The 17428-nt window shown below is 35.1% G+C and overlaps 1 protein-coding gene across 9 annotated transcripts in view; it reads left to right on the forward strand.

Moving 5' to 3' along the window:
* LOC150098842 (CUGBP Elav-like family member 4) overlaps positions 1-17428 on the forward strand; it is a 913499-nt gene that overhangs the window by 601817 nt on the left and 294254 nt on the right. The window lies entirely within an intron of this gene.

A 17428-nucleotide genomic window follows, 5' to 3' on the forward strand; every position in this document is an offset into this window, starting at 1 on the left:
TATTGAGGAATGTTTATTTACAATCACCCGCTCTATTTTTAGGAAGACTTTTTTCCCTATTTTTTTTTCTTTCATTTGAGTTCATCTGTTATTAGACATAATTAAGTGGAACTCAGTAGAGAATTATTCAAACGGTGACTTAATTTCTATTAATTTGTCTCAGATAAAATCTTTTCGAACAATTTAAATGAAAAATTATTGCTCAGAAACGGGAAAGCATCTTTTGTCTTTTGATTTCCTACAAAACACAGCAGTCCTATTATTTTTAGTTAATTTGTTAATCATAATGAAGAAAACCTTTATGATTATCTAAATTTATACCAAACCAAGAAGATGAAATATCAAACTGGACTAATATTAAGAGAACTGTGGCACAAATGAACATATCGCTTTATATATTACGAAAAATAATAATCAAAGAAAGATAAAATTAATTCTGGTAAATAATATTATAAGTAGTATATAATATTGTACGAGAATGGTAAATGAATTAATTCAATTAATAACTGTAGTAAAATTTTGCTCGAAAACAAATGACGTAAAATAGAATCGGACAAGATATATTTAGGAAAAAATATAACTAGATCCTGTATCAAACAATGGGAATTGACAACAATAGTTAAAAATTCACTTTTATGAAAATATTGCGTATATAACTGAAATGTAAGCTGATATCCCAAACACGTAACGGATTGTTTAGTCAGTCTCTTTAGATGGTTGTTAGACCTATAACCTAAAATAAAATTCTGGAAAGAAAATGCTTTTGAGGGACATGAATACACGGATAGATGTGACAAATAAGCTAAGTATCCAAAAATTTAAAATGAAAAATCACTTAAAATATTCAGATTAGAAGGGAGATTTAGTTGTGCATTGTTAAAAATGAAAGAGTTATCTTACATGCAGTGTAAGATATCTCTTTTATCTTACACTGCATGTAAGATAACTATTTTATCTCACGCTGCAGGTAAGATAACTCTTTTATCTCACGCTGCATATAAGATAACTCTTTTATCTTACGCCATGTAAGATAACTCTTTTATCTTGCATGCACTGTAAGATAACTCGAGAGAAACGGTATGGTTGGACACCGTAACAATCCAGACTGCTGATCAGAATAGAGTAGAGTAGAGGTTTCATATTTAATTCTAACCCATCCATGGGACTAATAACTGATAATATACTCTAGACTTTCGTGGTGGTGGGACGCACATAAAAATAGACGTTAAGAGTTCTAAATTAAATTAAATGATTTTTACAGCTACTGCTAGACATATAAAAAAAGAAATCCTCTTTAAAGTGCTTATTCTTTTCTCATACAACTGCAAACAGATTGTGGAGACTACTGTTGCCATTCTGTTACTCGTCCTCTGCCTTTCTCAAGGACAACCCAGGATATTGCCCGTGTTTATTTAGACAGGCCTGTCACTACTACATTACGCCTATTCTAAGTTCTTATCTCCAAGAGCACATTCGTCATCCGATTGTAGTGCTATCCAATAGTGTTAGGAGACTAAATTCGTTCCGCATGTCAGGTTCATCATCCTAATCCTCAACAGTAAAGGATCATCAAAGTAGAGAAGCACTAAGTGGAATACTGCTGTTACCATTAATTTGACCTTATCATGGCAACCATCTTCATTCGTTCTTATTGATTCCCAGTGAAAACATCTTGCATCCAACCAATAAATAGATCGAGCTTCTGTACAAAATCAAAAGTGCTTCTTACCTTGCGATAGATCGGCCGTTAACTGTAAGTGCTTTTGTGCTTTATCCACCCCTAGTCTTTGCCAAATATTTACCAGTGTTGCTTGCTGAAAAGCTATCGGTATAAAAAACCGATATCTATCTCCTAATTCCTCTTTATTTACTCAGTTTCTGAAGTAACTCTAAGAGATGCCATTAAATACTACGATATATTGTTAAGCGAAAGAAAGATCAACCTCATCTCCCATATATAAAGAACTGGAAGAGAAAAATATCGATACATTAGTTCTCTCTGGCTGAATAACATTCTGTTACCTCAAGGATCTTGTCCGAATTATTAGAAATATCCATACGATAGTTAAATCACTTTTAAAATGATTATAGTGACTCATATGCTTTATGTATATTTCAGTCACGAGTCACTTTTGTCTCGTGCTCATTCGGTTAATATTATTCGTCCGTTGCCACCACCTGTCAAGTAAATGCGTCTAACACTATTGTACATTACATGTTCAAGGAAATCCTTTAAAGGTCGCTTTACAATTTCTTCACGTGCCACGGTTGCTCCAGCTATGCTATATAAGCTAATTTTATTGTACAGTACATCCGCCATGTGCCTCTTACTTCATTGTTTGAAACTATGTGATGCTGGTTCATATTGCCACCACGTTCTCACATTGTCCATATGACACCAGTATATTGTGTTGTCACGCTTCTAGCGTGGCTTGCATTCCTAAGTATTGTTCCAAAAATAAATAAACCGTGCTGAGAAAAATAAGGTCAAGAACCGCCTCAAAATTAGAAGTAGAACTTCGTATAAAAATGAATCATCCATGGCGAGGCGAAGAACTTTTACAAAGTATTATCTAAAGCGATAGTATTATCAATTGACGATTTCGAAGTATGCTTAACTTCGAAGATGATGGACTGATAAAAATAATTTCGAACATTTTTTTTATCAGGCCATCATCTCTTATCGTAACTGTTATTAAATGATTACCAGACTCTCTATCCGCTATCAGAAATTAATCTAACTCATCGAGCCTATGTAGAGATGCTAGGCACAGTTACGAATATCGTCCAGAATGCAAGAAGAGCATTTATAAGATCTCTTCAACTGAAGGTGAATTAGCCGATGTGAAATGAAAAAAAAAAAAAAAATGCCGGAGTTTTTCCCTCCCGGAAATTCGGATTCTTCTCTTTGCAGAACAGAAGAAAAAAAAATCTAAACAACCACAATTGCGCGTTCTATTATTAATTTATCTTAGAAGACACTGAATCAGGACGAACTATGAGGAAATACGGTGAGTTTTCTATTGTTGTAGTCCGGATTTACGACCGGAATAGCTAAGGGTATGTTATGGTTGTAAACTGCGTGTGTGTGCTAGCCAGTTTGTCTATTTTAAGGAATAAAAAACCAGTAATGTAACGAGTAATTAGAGAAATCAGACTACGAATTAGAAATCTCATAAATAATTATGAAATATTACTATGGAACCCGACATTATAAGTGAACTTATAAATCTGTTTGGTGTAACTGAAATCTTTGCTAAATCAAATATGAATTTAGTAGAAAACTAAGTTAACATTAATATTTTAGCTATTTGTAGATATGAATGGCTTAATATAAGAAACAGTCACTTAAGCAGAACTTTATGTCATGAAATACCATGAATGTTATTTGGGAGATCATGCAGAAAGACTTGCACTGACTATTTTACCTAATTTGTTATTTTAAAAATTGATATTTCTGGCAAACTGAAAATTTAACCAAGATTTCATTATAGGCGTCTTTAAACTCCTGTTTTTGTTTATTATGTTAGTATGTTAAAGGAAGCATGTATAATATACGTCACTGCATTTCCACGTATTCAGAAGCCCTTTGAGAGATTAGGCTGAAAAATGTCCCCTGTTTCCATCTGTGACATAATTTAACCCGCAGATGGAATCAAAGGTATCAGAAATAATATACGCTGACCATTGCACACAGAAGCAGCATGCTGAATAAGAATACTTTCATTGGAATTATCATTTTTATCTTTACGATGCTAATTTCTTGCGAGAATTTTTTTTAGTCACAGAGTCTGATGGAGCTAGTTGTAGATCTGTGGTTTAAATTCTAGGTTCTTAAGACTGAAACCAAGTTCCGTCTAATGTAATATGTGCAGGAAAATGTGCGTCATATTAGTATAGTTATGTTAACTCAAGACAGTGTTTCCGCTACCTTTTCCTAAGGCTAGAACTAAGTTTGATATTCACAAAGAAGATAAAAATGGAGGATATTGTGACTCGATGCATATTTTATAGCCAAATATAGAAACGTAAAAATGTTTAGAACTTTACCACAGAGCTTACGAGAATATATAACAACATGCCAAAGGATATATTCTGATAAGCTGCCTGATAAATTTCGGAACTTTTTTTTAAGTTTCTTTCTATATTTGCCTATAAAATATGCAGTGATTCATAGTATCCTACAGTTTAATATCTTACTTATGCCGATTGAAGATTTTAGGAATCTGAAGTACAGAATCTGAAAGTTCTGTGTTTCAGTAAAAATTATACATTTTAAACTGAAAATGTAATTTTCAAATTTTAAGATATAAAAATTAAAATGAATGTACACATTTTTTTCGCCAACAAACAGAGTTATCAGCATTTAAGGATAATAAATATAAAAAATCTAATTTCATCCAAAGGGATACAAAGATAAATGTGAACTAATTCGCATGTGTATTCAAGGGAAACTAACATTATCTTTGGCCACCCGGGAAGATCTTGTAAGATCCCAAAGATCTCTTTCACTCCATTTGTTCCATGCGACTCTAATGGAGCCCATCTAAGCCTACACATTGTATTTTTGTTCTCCCTCAAGATATGTGATCTTACTTTATTACTGGTGTTTGACAAACTGTTCTTACTTAGACTTATGAAATCACAGCTGATAAAAACAAACTCCCATTACAACCCCACACATATGACCTTCCGAGATCACTAACAAAGCCTATCGGCACACAACGCACTTAATGCACAGGCTTCGTATCCGCTTTCTTACTCCCCCCCCTCTTCTCTTAGCTTTTAAGGCAAAAGTCATTCCAAGCCGCAGTAGCAAATGGAAAGACATTTTTGCAACAGATTTTGATGAAGCCATTCCAACATTGCAAAAGGATAAGATCCTCTTGTTTAAAAACTTTTACTTCTATAACTTCGCAAGTAGAGTTTTATTAGATGCTTGCTAGTGACAGGTCCGTTTTCCTCCGATAATTTAATGATGACCATATTACAGCTAAGCTCCGACACTGATTATATTTCCCCTTGCTCATCTCTGTCTGCATACGTCAACGAACCGGCTGGAAAATTAATTATTGCAGTGCCTATCAAAGACAACGATGGAAGAGGCAGGAAATTGTAAGTAAGCGAAACGGTCAGTGTGTTTGACATTAAAAGCCTGCCTTTAAATTTGCTTGGTTGATATCGAACGCTATTTCTCCTCTCATTAAACCATTTATCTAGCTATGGAAATTCTTGGTACGCATTGCTTCTATCTAATGGTCTGCTAAAGGAGATAATATGAAAGATTGGCGTTGTTAATATTAAACTGATTCTCGTTCTTTTATTTTTATGAAAATTCAAAGCGCATTTATTTTTATGAAGAATATCTAAATGGGCTAAAACGGCCTCGCCTACTCCCTATAAGGGTATAAAAGGCGTTAGCTGATTTTTGTTATATCTAAAAGTACGCTAGCGAAAATTTTAACTTCTTTAGTGGTAAAATGTGATCGCACAGTTGGTTTTGGAATAATAATTAATGAATAATTAGTCTTCTTAATTTATAATCTATTCTATATATATAAAAAGATAAGCCGAAATTTTAAACATTTTTATGTCACGTTTTTTGTCTCTTCATTGTTTTGAAACGTTCAACAATGTGTTTGCCTTCATGAGACAAACACATTGTTGTCTCATGTCTCGAGTCATCAGAATTGAAGGAGAACCGGCATACTAGCCCGGAACTCGGAGGGTTAGGCGCCGTAGGCGCCGGGGGGGGGGGAACGGCGACGCCCCCTAGTTGTATAAGCTGTATATATTTTTTCAGTTTTACTTTTACGAGAACTGAAATATTTGGGTTAGAAGTCTTTTTTTTTTTTGCAGTTAAATGAAATGAAAGTGAAATCACCCTTTAAAATACCTCTGTTAAAGTACGATCCGCTTGATTAAATGTGGAGATCATTCCATGATCTGCAACTGCTCTGTCGCATTCATTCATTTATACATCCACATCTTGGAAATGTTTTCTCTTTAGATGAATTTCCATGGTTCTTCATCTTATTAACCAGAGATAGTAAGGCAGATGAACAACCAACCACGGGAATGATATGCTTTCTAAGAATTATGGAACGTTCGGTGCAAAGATCAGGTGTCAGATCGTTTTTGAAGCTCTTTCCATTAAGATTCTTTTTGCTTGTTTTAATATTTCATACTTTTATGTGCAATGTTACCAAATTTTCAGCTGAATCCTTTGCTCATTCGACCCATCTGTTTCGCAGTGCAATTGGTGAGGGGAATGCTTGCACTTTGCTTCAGCTTACCACCGAATCATGTTACCACCTTCTCCAGATGTTTGTTAAATATTTCTGTTTGTTAAATATCTCCTAGTATTATTGGTAATTTTTCCACAAAAATGATGTTGTAAATATTTTTACATCATTTTTGACGGTAGTTATAAATTTTATAACTACCGTCATTTGCTATGGAAATTCTGCTGAAACATGCTTTTTTTCCTTTCCTTCTTTTAACTATTACCTATTTGTAGTTACTGTTATATTAAGCAGCGATTACTAGAAAATCATAAGTAAATTGTTATAAATGAAAAACAAAAAATTATAGTTGAATTTTTGTGTATTGTTAGGTGTAATTCGCTGATGTCGACAGTGCAATGTTTTCTGGCAACAATCCCCCCCCTCAAAAGCAAAAGAAGAAGAAACGTCTATGGAAGCCGTAGTATATCAAATCGCAGTGTGTTTTTGTGCAGTGAAGCTTCTCATCTGTGACATAATTCCTAATTTCTTAGCAAGAAACGTGGTTACAAATCACAGCCCTTGTCAAACTCAACCTGACCTTTTCAGTCGCAGAAGGTACTTTTCCATTCTCTGGAGGGGGGGGGGGGTGGAAGTCGCAAGTGTCGACATCAGCGAATTCACCTAACAATGCATTAAAATTTCTAGAAATTGTATTCCGGAGTTTGTCAATCTAACCTATAAACATCTCAAGGAATACATTCATAGCCGACTGGCTGATACTAATTTTAACCGTGCAGGGCATCAAACACTGTAGTGGTTGTTTGAAATTACAGCCGAGGCCATAAATCCAGTGTATTGCGTCTGTGAACTGCGTGTATTCTCCTGACCGGTTTGCCTGCTTTCCGGAATGAATGAAAAATGGGGAAAAAAAGTTTCCGGAGGAGAAATCCTGCTTCCCCCCCACAGAAGAAGAAGAACTGCTACTTTACCTACAGTTGAAAAGCCCTTATAAAACCTCTTTGTTTCCTAGACACAATTCCAACCCAAGTCTTTCCAATCAAAGGGCATCGTCAATACTAACTAAGGTATTCAGGCTCCCATTGCTATGCACAAACATTCATAGTACTGGAGATTCAGACCGATAAAAGTGAAGAATTATATATTAATATTACATTAATATTAATCTATATTTTCTTCCTCTGGATGAACAAATATTTCTCCACACTGTTCAGAAACTGAAATTGTATTGTAGAGTGTGTCAGATGTATATCAGATTTATTTACGGATTTGATCTAAAAAAAATACAGTGATAGTCAAAATTTCTTTAGTACTTATTGTTTTAGTTCATATAAATACGATTAATTATCCTGCAATAATTAAAAGTAACAAAGTTACTTTAAAACAGCCAATCAAAATCTGAGATCGCAATCAGTGAACTGAAATAAAATCAAAAGTAAAAAATAATTTCTTCTGACTTTGTTCTTTTGCCTATTATGAAAGCTTTTCGCCTGAAACTGCATTCCTTTAACAGACGTTTCGATCTTTCATTTGATATTTCAAACTTAAATTTGATATAAAATTTCGTTTACTAAAGAATGTTCAAATAATACAGAATTCATTTCGTTTACAAATCAATTGTGTTAAATTAAAAAAAAAAATAAATAAATCAGTGTGTCCTCAAACTACGGGAAATTATAATAAATATTACTGTATTACTGTCATGTGATGTGCCAATTTTATTAATACACTTTATTTTTAATTATTGGCTAATAGTCTTGTTTTTAGGCTTGTCCTCATAGAGACAATGTTCTTCATAGATTGAATTTTATACATTATCAATTCGGGAAAACAGGCAAACTGGTCGCAGGTTTTGGTTAAAGGTTACGCAAAACTTGTCATAAAAAGATATAGATAGTTCACGTAATTCGATTCAGGATTGGTATCATGTGATACGCATGTTGAATAGAATATACCTGATTTTAAATTATGTGCTTTCATTTTGATAAGGACTTGATATTTTTTAAAATAGTTTCATTATAATTTCAAAAAGAATAAATCCAATTAAAATATGCATTTATGAAATATCTCTTCTTAATCGTGCGATGAAGAAAATATAGTTAATATTAAATGGATATCTTTATGTATTAACAGTACGTTAATTAAAGTAAATGCAAACATACAAATGACTTTAACTAAAAGAGAGAGAAAGAATGCTACATTACAAATAATTAATGTGATTAATTGACAGTTGATAAAATAATTAATTAAATAAATCAGTTGAATTATATAATCGATAAAATTCCTGCTATCTAGAATTTAAAAAAGACAAAAATCTTCTAGTAGTCTCATAAGACAAGGGAGTTTTTCCCTTATCTCTCATTTACTCATAATTATACCTTCCAGTTGAGCATATATACACACCACACGCACGGTTTTCTGTCGCCCTAACTTCCAACTGATCTTTTGTGTCTGTTTTAATGTTCTTCTTTTCTTTGACCAGAGAAGAATTTGCACACGAACCAAGGCATATATTGAGCGAGAGAGATTTGGGAGGGCATTAACAAGCAGGTAATTATGTTAGACGAAATGAGATAATGGACAAAACATGTTCTCTCCCTTGTCTTTCTTTCTCCCATTAATCGCTGACGTAATTGGGATGAATGAGACATGTAATAGTTGTCTAGCCAACTAGGTAGAGACAGATGTTGGATCATGAACGCTAGTGTCCGTTTGTCACGTGACGTTGCTAAGTGACAACGTAGTTGTCATCTCATTTGTTCACCTGTCTCGAAATTCACCAACCCGGAATTTTAGTTTTCTGTGTTGTGGAAAATGAAGTATTTTCATAAGACTTATCTGTTACCCGGGGTTATCTTCCAGCAAAAGAGACAAACCAGCCATAGAACACAGAAGCAATTAATACGTAATGCACCCCCTTGATTAATCCAATCCGATGTTAGCGTTTGAAACTAAGTTTGACAAGTTCGCTAAAATCTAAGAAAACATTAATTACCGAATTTGAATTTATTTCTGAAAACAATGATGAAACGATTTTAAATCTGTTCATACTATTTTAATAAGGATAAAAAACAAGAAATGATATCCATAGTTGATTATCTTACCTTGCCAAGAAGTAAATAAACTTCTCCCGTCACAATAGGAAGAATTTTATAGGCTTTTTCTTTTCAGGTTAATCTAGTATCTCCTTAATGGAGTCAGAAGAACAACATCTTATGTTTGTTATTGTTCTTCTTTGAAAAGATTCGGATTTGAATATCATGTCTAATGCCATTCAGGCCATTCTAGATTTGTTTCCAAGACACCTTCCAATTCACTTCTCTCCATACTTTTTTACGGATCATAGTCAGGTTTCCAAAAAAAAATATTTCTCACTCCTTATATTCAGGTCTCCGATCCATTAACCAGAACCTTGCTGTCTGTCATTTGTTGGGACTTTTTTTCTCTCTCAGATGTTCTTGTCTGACTTCACTGTATGTTCTCCGTTTTCGGGAAGAAAAAATCTAAGTTAATCAGTAGGGAAAAAAAAAATTCTTTCGCCTCTATATTAGACTGGAAAACTCACTTTGAGTTGAAAGAGTTATTTGATTTCAGAGACGTGCTCGTCGCAAGAATCGAAACTAGTTGTTTTCTAACTAAAAGGGTCATGTCGTCACTCTTCTGAATTTTGCTGTGGAGTAACTTAATGCGTAAGAACAAGAAATAAGAGCCTGAGAGTACTTACGCAAAATAATGATCTAAACTGATTTATACAGCGCAAATATATCCTAAACTTATCCATCAACTTTATGTAAGATGTTTCTTTCCCATATTGCGCAAACGGGTTTCCTTTATATAAGTACCAACAAGTTTCACTTTCTTAAAAGCATATTATTCCAACCCATAAAGTAAGTGGTATTGTGGCGCACTCCTCCATCATCCTAATTAACACAAAAAAGATCTCCACCGTCCATTTCTCTTTCCAAGGAAAACATCCACTCTCAAACACGAATCTTGTAAGTTACAATCTGTAACAAAAATATCGGCTATAACTAAAAGTCTGTCTCCAAAGAGTTCATTATTGTCCACCTGATTATAGCTTTAGTCAGTAAATCATGGCTGAAATGATCTTCATCTATTCGCCAGTCCAACAGGCTAACGTCACACTGGCGCCTGGCAACAGGAGGATAAATGGAATTGCCTCTCCTGCTGACCAGCTGAGATTCCTAAATATAGACGTCCGACTGTGTACACTTTACAGCCAGCAAAAAAGAACAAAGGAATAAAATAAATTCGACAAGAAGGCGAACTGCCATTTTAACAAAGGTCGCGGGATGTCTGAATTACTTTGGTCGGGTAGCAACAGGGGCGCCACATTCACTTTGGAAATCAAAGTGTGCACAAAGACGGCGACACGAATCAAAGCAATCGGCATTGTTCGTCCCACTGAATTCTGCCACACGCGTTTAAGAATGGGGGGGGAGGAGGAGGGTAGACGATTACATGCATGTGCAATGACCTTTAGACGAAGAGAATGGTATCTTAGTCGACGCTGCGTGATTGAATCCCCCCCCTGCTCCCCATCCCTTTCCCCCCACTTGTCAAGCAAGTCCCTGTCTCTCAAGGCTTCTCTGGCGGTGGTTTATTGAGGGCCCAGCTGACTCGGGTATCTAGCGAGTGATTTATCACAACCCTGCCTGGAATTCGGCCCTGTCATAACTTCGGCTGCACCGGCGATCAATAGCGAAGGCAGGTACTTCGGCGGAACTAAAGTTGGTGGACATCATATCAGTTTCCGCGGCCCTAGCGGAGACTTGTTGGGTTGGCGTCTCTTCCCTTGCCGACGAAGAATTTCCAATATCCATTCCCTCCCCCCCCCCCACCTCCCCACCAGTTCCCTCATGCTGCGTCTATCCGTCACCTTTCTTCTTACTTCCTCCGGAGGTAAAAAAAAAAAAGAGGAAATGCTAGCACGCACGTGCACACACACACACACACAGGGTTGTGCTCTCTCGTGTCTGTAAGTGTGGAAGATAAATAAAGAAAGAAGTTTTAAATTCCCATTAGTAAACGGAAAGAAGCTAAAAGTGTCTGTGAAGAGAGGCGACATGAAGTTGAATTCTGAAGTTTTCATCTTTTACGGTTAACGTTCTCTCTCTCTCCCTTAGCTCTTCCTGTCATTATTTCACCCTTCACGGTCGTTAGGTAGCGTGCTTTAACTGTTGAATACTTTTGATATATTTAAAAACGCTACGCTTTTTTTTTCAGGAACTTTCATACTCTAACATGACCTTCGTCAAGGTTGACGCCTGCAGTAACAGTGTTCAATAGCTTTCCTGCTCCCTTTCTTAAGGGATCCTTTCTTCTTCGAAAGAAAGGTGAAACAGCTCGTCCAATGATAAATCGCCGTTTTTTTGTCAGTCTGAACTCTTTTTATCGGTGACATAAAACGATTGCCACACGGCAAATCATCTCTCGCGTGATTGTTCAGCTGATTTAACCTATTACTGTTTTTTAATGTTACGGAATATCTTTCATTCCTTGTTAAATTCAGCTTGAGCATCGCAACTTCGCTTTACATTCCTTAAGACGACCCATTGATATTTCATGCGAATGGCGTAGTCTTCCTACTCATTGCTATGACTTTTAACGCTTCAGGTGTCTTGAACGAAATCTGTCAGCTGATTCACTATTGACGATAGCTAAGAACACATCAAGCATAAGATACGTATTAATGTTACATTACGATGTATGTTTGTGTGTATGGGGGGGGGTTAAAATCTTTCTTTTACACTCTTGAAGTGCCAGGATTCTGGAAATATAATACATATGCTTGCCGACCTGGTTGATGGAACAACCACATTTTCAGCACCTCAATTCTCTAAGCAACAGACATTCCCACAGTGGGATTCGGTCTGTTGCTTGGAGAATGGAGGTGCTGAAAATGTGGTTGCTCCATCAACCAAGTCGGCAAGCATATGCATTATGTGCAAGGATATCCTTGCACATAATGCATATGCATTAGGTGAAAGATGGTTTTTCGTATCCCGGTATGATACCCTCTCCTGGAGGACTGAAGTAGGTGGCTTGCAAAAAAAGTATCATTACTCTCTAGTGCAGAGTTTCCAGATTATCTCCTTTAGCCCACCCACGATACTAATGCACGAGTAGTTCCCAAACTTTCACAGTGGGTTCACATTAAAAAATATTTGCACAGTTGGAAGTTTTCATTCCTAGAAATATGAGGGTAGAATAACTGGAGAACTAAAGTTTTCTTCAGCTTCTTCTCATTGTTATTTCTCTTCTTCTTCAAGATTTAAGATATTAAGAGAACTCATTTGCTCAAAATATTCTTTATGCTTGCTTTTGTGCAAAAAAACGAACTTAGTAGAGTTTTCCAAATTCCATATACGTTAAAATAAACAACCTTAGCTCATAAATAGGATTTTTGATTGGCAACTGTAACAAGCATGTCATCAATGAGTTACTTGGCATGTTTTTAAAGTAAATACAAAATAACTTGGCACGTAGTTTCGAATAGAGAAGGCACGCGTGTGACGTTAGTTATAATGAACTTCGACACCTCTTGCGAGCGTGTATTCTGCTTGATAAACACACTTTCCTTCCCAACTTTACTCTTAAATTACACGTACGACTTTTGATGTCTTCTCAGTCCACAGTATACAGCGGATTGAGAAACACATCGATAGTATCTATACATAGAGCATAAGAGCTACAAGCTGATAGGTTTGAATAATTTTAGTTCCTGTGATGCGAGAAGAATTTTGGTTTTGCATATTATATGTTATCTTTGTATTTCATTATAGAGATACTCTGCAACTTACGTTAGAGAAGTACCTTTGGAAACAGGTCGCAAGTCGGAATATCATAATATACATTATGTTGTTTAAAATTGCACTCAAAGAAACTAAGACCATGACGCAAATCTATGCCTGTTAGTTGCGCTGTTTTTGCTTATTGTTGATATAATTTGTATAGTTTCGTTAATGACGAATTTGTTTCAGTTGTCTGTGGGAGATCATAAGGCCAAATATGTTAAGCACTTTCACAAGGTTTTGGTTGTTTGGAATTACATCCGAAACAACAAAGACTGTAAGGACATTGTATTATGTATGTGAGCTGTCTTTTCTCGTGGATGATTTGTCTGGTTTGAGAGCTGAAAAAGCTAAATTTCTGGGAGAGAGAGAGAGAAAAAAAAAAAACCTTCCACCGCCGAACTAGATTTGCTCTGACTAACTCGCTTGCCCTTTCCCCAGAATCGGAACAAGCTTTATTTCATTATTTGATCTTTTTACTTCAGTGTAATAGTTCAAGCGAACTATAATTAGATTGAAGAATTAGTCTCCATGATGTGCTGTGAATTCTGAAGGGAAGTGACGTATATGGATCTAACAATATATAGAATATGAACATTCATAATTATGGATTTCACAAATCGGCAAGTGCTTTTGTATGTTTTCAGTTAACTTCCTGGAATACAAACCTGGTCATTGATGATAAGTGACCGAATATTGTTGGGTATACAACAATCCCAAGGCTTCTTGTATAACTCATTCGAAGCCTGAATTACAAATATGCAACATTGCTGCTTCTTGTAAATGTTCTAAATTTTACCTTTAAAATGTAGTTTGGCATTTTTCAGCAGGATGTAGCTATCATACATCACTACAGAGATTCCTTCACTTCCTGTTGAAGGCACTGTCAAAAGTAAGCAGTTCACTGCTTACTTTTGCACTGCCTTCGCAACAGTACAATGAATCTCTTTCCTAACCTTCCCCCACCCCACCCCTGCGGTTACAAAAAAATGTACAAAGTCATTACCTTACTCCAGCTTCTCTTGACCATCAATCAGCTCACAATCGACAGGAATCCCCGTTAAGCTCAACATCTTTCACCGAAGTCTACGTTACAAGAGAAAATCCATTACAGCTGATCCTATATTGAGTGAAGACTGGTACCACACCCTTCCCACCTTCCTTCACAAATATGACCCTCCCCTTTCTGAGAATGTCCACCTTATCAAACACTTTCTTAGGACAAAAAAGAATGTATGTTTGATTATCCGGGTTACACTGGATATTTTAATCAACAGCATTCATAGTTCCAAGACAAATTAATATCTTTGCCTATTTTACCTTTATCTCTCCATTCATATTTTCTCCTATATTTTCACCAAATATTTTCATTCATCATCTTTATATTTTCAGCAAATATTTCACCAATAACTTCTTCAACATTATAACAAATATTTCATCAATAACTTCAACATTTTAACAAATGGTTCACCAATCTTTGAAAAATGTTTTCGTATATATCTGAAAAAAAAAAATCTGTATTTAAATTTTTTTCATCCATATTTTCAACAAATATTTCTATCCATACTTTAAATATTTTCAACTAAACTTTAAACAAATATCTTCGTCCATTATTTTCATTATACATTACTGAGGGAAATCACTACTATATAATGAAAAAAAAAAAAACGATTGCGGACTACTGAAAAAGCAATTCGTAGTGAATGTTCTTTTTGACCTTCTTCTGTTAGACCGGAAATGACGAGATGCTAGGAGGCGAGTTTACGACATTCCCGGTCCCAGGTGGTGGCTTTGGAATACAGTTAGAAGGATCAAGGATCTAAAGCCGTTCTTCGTTTCATATCGTCAAGGCTGTGCGTCACTCCGGATGCAACACCAAAGAAACTAAAGATGAAACGTCTTAAATCCACAGTCTCTCTTCTCTCTCTTTCGCTCTTTTAGGATACTAAAAAATAACTTTGGTCCCTCTTGAAAAATCCAGCCTTGTGATTGGTAGGTTCAAATCCCCAATTGCTTAGGTAACGCATAGAAATATCTTGACATTTCTACGGAAAGACGCATCGCTTATGAAAGAGGTGAACTCTTTCATCGAAGCAAATTTATTTTCTGTTTAAAATATCCCGTCTCAGTCATTCTTTTTCATCTTTCTTTTCGTTCCCTCTACTGAACATCTTTTACAATCATTTGGCACCTCGCTTTTCTTGGAGTTCAGCCTTTATCCGCTTCTCTTTTTTTTCCTCTATGAATTGCTTAAAGAAATAATTCCGGTTTTTTAACTAATGGGGAACATTCAAAGTTGAAAGCCGAAGATATAGTTCATTATTAAGTAGGTGACAGCTGATTTCTCTTACGAAGACGATACTCGATATGCATTTTGATTGTTTTTTTATCGCTTCTGTATATGCAGACAGGTTGAATTTAATGTCATATTTAAACTTTCCCGTTTTTAAGCACCTTGTCGTGGTTGGAAACCGCAAATAGAGAATAATATAACAGAATTCTAACCCTAAGAGAAGTTAACTAATCAAGAAAATAAAGGTCAGCGTATAAATAATTTTTATCGTCTTTATCAATAGAGGCTGAGTAAATTGGTCTGGGAAGAGACCATGAAATATTTTGCCCCCAATATACTAAGAATTCTCCTCGAGTAGAATTTACAATTTGGCGAGAACATTAAATTTAATAAATAATTATGCCTCGTGTCCTGAGTTGCCTGAACACAACCCCATTATGTTATAGATATTTATTATAGTTCTACTTGCTTAGCAAGAACATTTTCATTACGCTCAAATTATATTTACATCATTGGAGATTCTACTCTTAGCCATATTATTTTTTTCGGATTTCGAAATCCACATCACCCATAAACGAACCACAACCTTTAATAGAAATGCAAACTTACTTATTATTAAACAAATTTACTTATGAATGAATGATTATGAAGCAAGTGGTTTCCCGTTGCCTTCCTTGTCCTACAGTAAGTATTTATGTCTGTAGACATGTGTGTGTGTGTTCACAGGACCGGTTTGCCTGTTCTTGGGGGACGGGTGAAAAAAAAATCACCTCCGTATGAGACTGGCTAACTCACCTTTAACTTAGGAATAAAACAATAAAGGTTCCTCATGTCACTGACAGCGATCGAATCCAGGTCTTTCCGACCAAAAGGCTTCGTCTGTACCGACTGAGCCACGGAGGCTCATTGAAATAAAATATAATTTGCTGTTTGATGTAATATCAACGTAAAATATATATTAACAATATAGTTGTGATGGATTTATTTAATATTGTATTTCACAGACGACGTGTTTCCGTTGTTGCCATAGTATTGTTAGTATATGATCAACTGTTGGTATCGAGCGTTGGTTTCTCCGGGTACTCCGGTTTTCTTCCTCACAAACACTAAACATGAATGTGGTGGACACTACTTTTTTTAAAACGTAATTGAATTAGAAAGTAACTTAGGAATAAAACAATAAAGTATTTAACATTTTAAACTGTTAAGTCAAATACTACTTTTCTTATAGTAAGCCATATTAATTCTTAAGTCATATTAATCCGGTACGTTAAAATATTTCATTGAGAGACCATAACTGATCTGCATAGAACGTCTAATCATCGAATGATTAACGGACTGGAAAGGTAGTATCAACTTTATAGTCGCGTAGCTTGCCAAAGAGATAATTTCATACAGACAACGTCATTCTATAACTATATTCTAATGACATCATTTTACAACTCTATTTCCTTTTTGAGCAATAATTACCATAATTTCTTCATTTCTTCTCGTGATATGTTTATTTGTGGAATTTCTGTGAGGTTGTATGCAAGTATTTATTTTTCTTTGTTGTTTATTGTAAACATACATCTTTCGTTTACATTTATTTATTAAACATATATTCCAATTTTAACATTCACGTGTTTCCGACAGAGATTAATTTTCTTGAAACTAATCTTTATATTTAAACTGTCAATGGATAACGAGCTGGACTTAAAATCAGTGAGAAATTAAACTCCAGCTTTGTGTATCTGAGGTGCAATATTAAACTAAAATCAATAAACAGTAAAGTGATATTCATCTAAATAATACGTATTTATTTTTAACAAGTAAGGAAATGATTGCATCTTTTATAATGATCAGTCATTATAAAAGATGCGATTCATGTATACCGAACCTAGAGTTAATTTGGGTTTATAAATATATTAATCCTCGAATGATTAGCGGAGACCGGAAATATGATATCAACTTTATCGTTGGATAGTTAGACATATAATTTTATTTGGACTAATTTTGCCAAAACTGAAACGATTCGACAGATATATGATTTTGTAATGTAACCGATTGTAATAAGGTAAAATATAGATTTTAAA

This window comes from Typopeltis vanoorti, chromosome 15 (genome assembly GCF_054136105.1).
Source record: "Typopeltis vanoorti isolate ZY-2024b chromosome 15, IOZ_Tvanoo_1.0, whole genome shotgun sequence".
Lineage (NCBI taxonomy): Eukaryota > Metazoa > Arthropoda > Arachnida > Uropygi > Thelyphonidae > Typopeltis > Typopeltis vanoorti.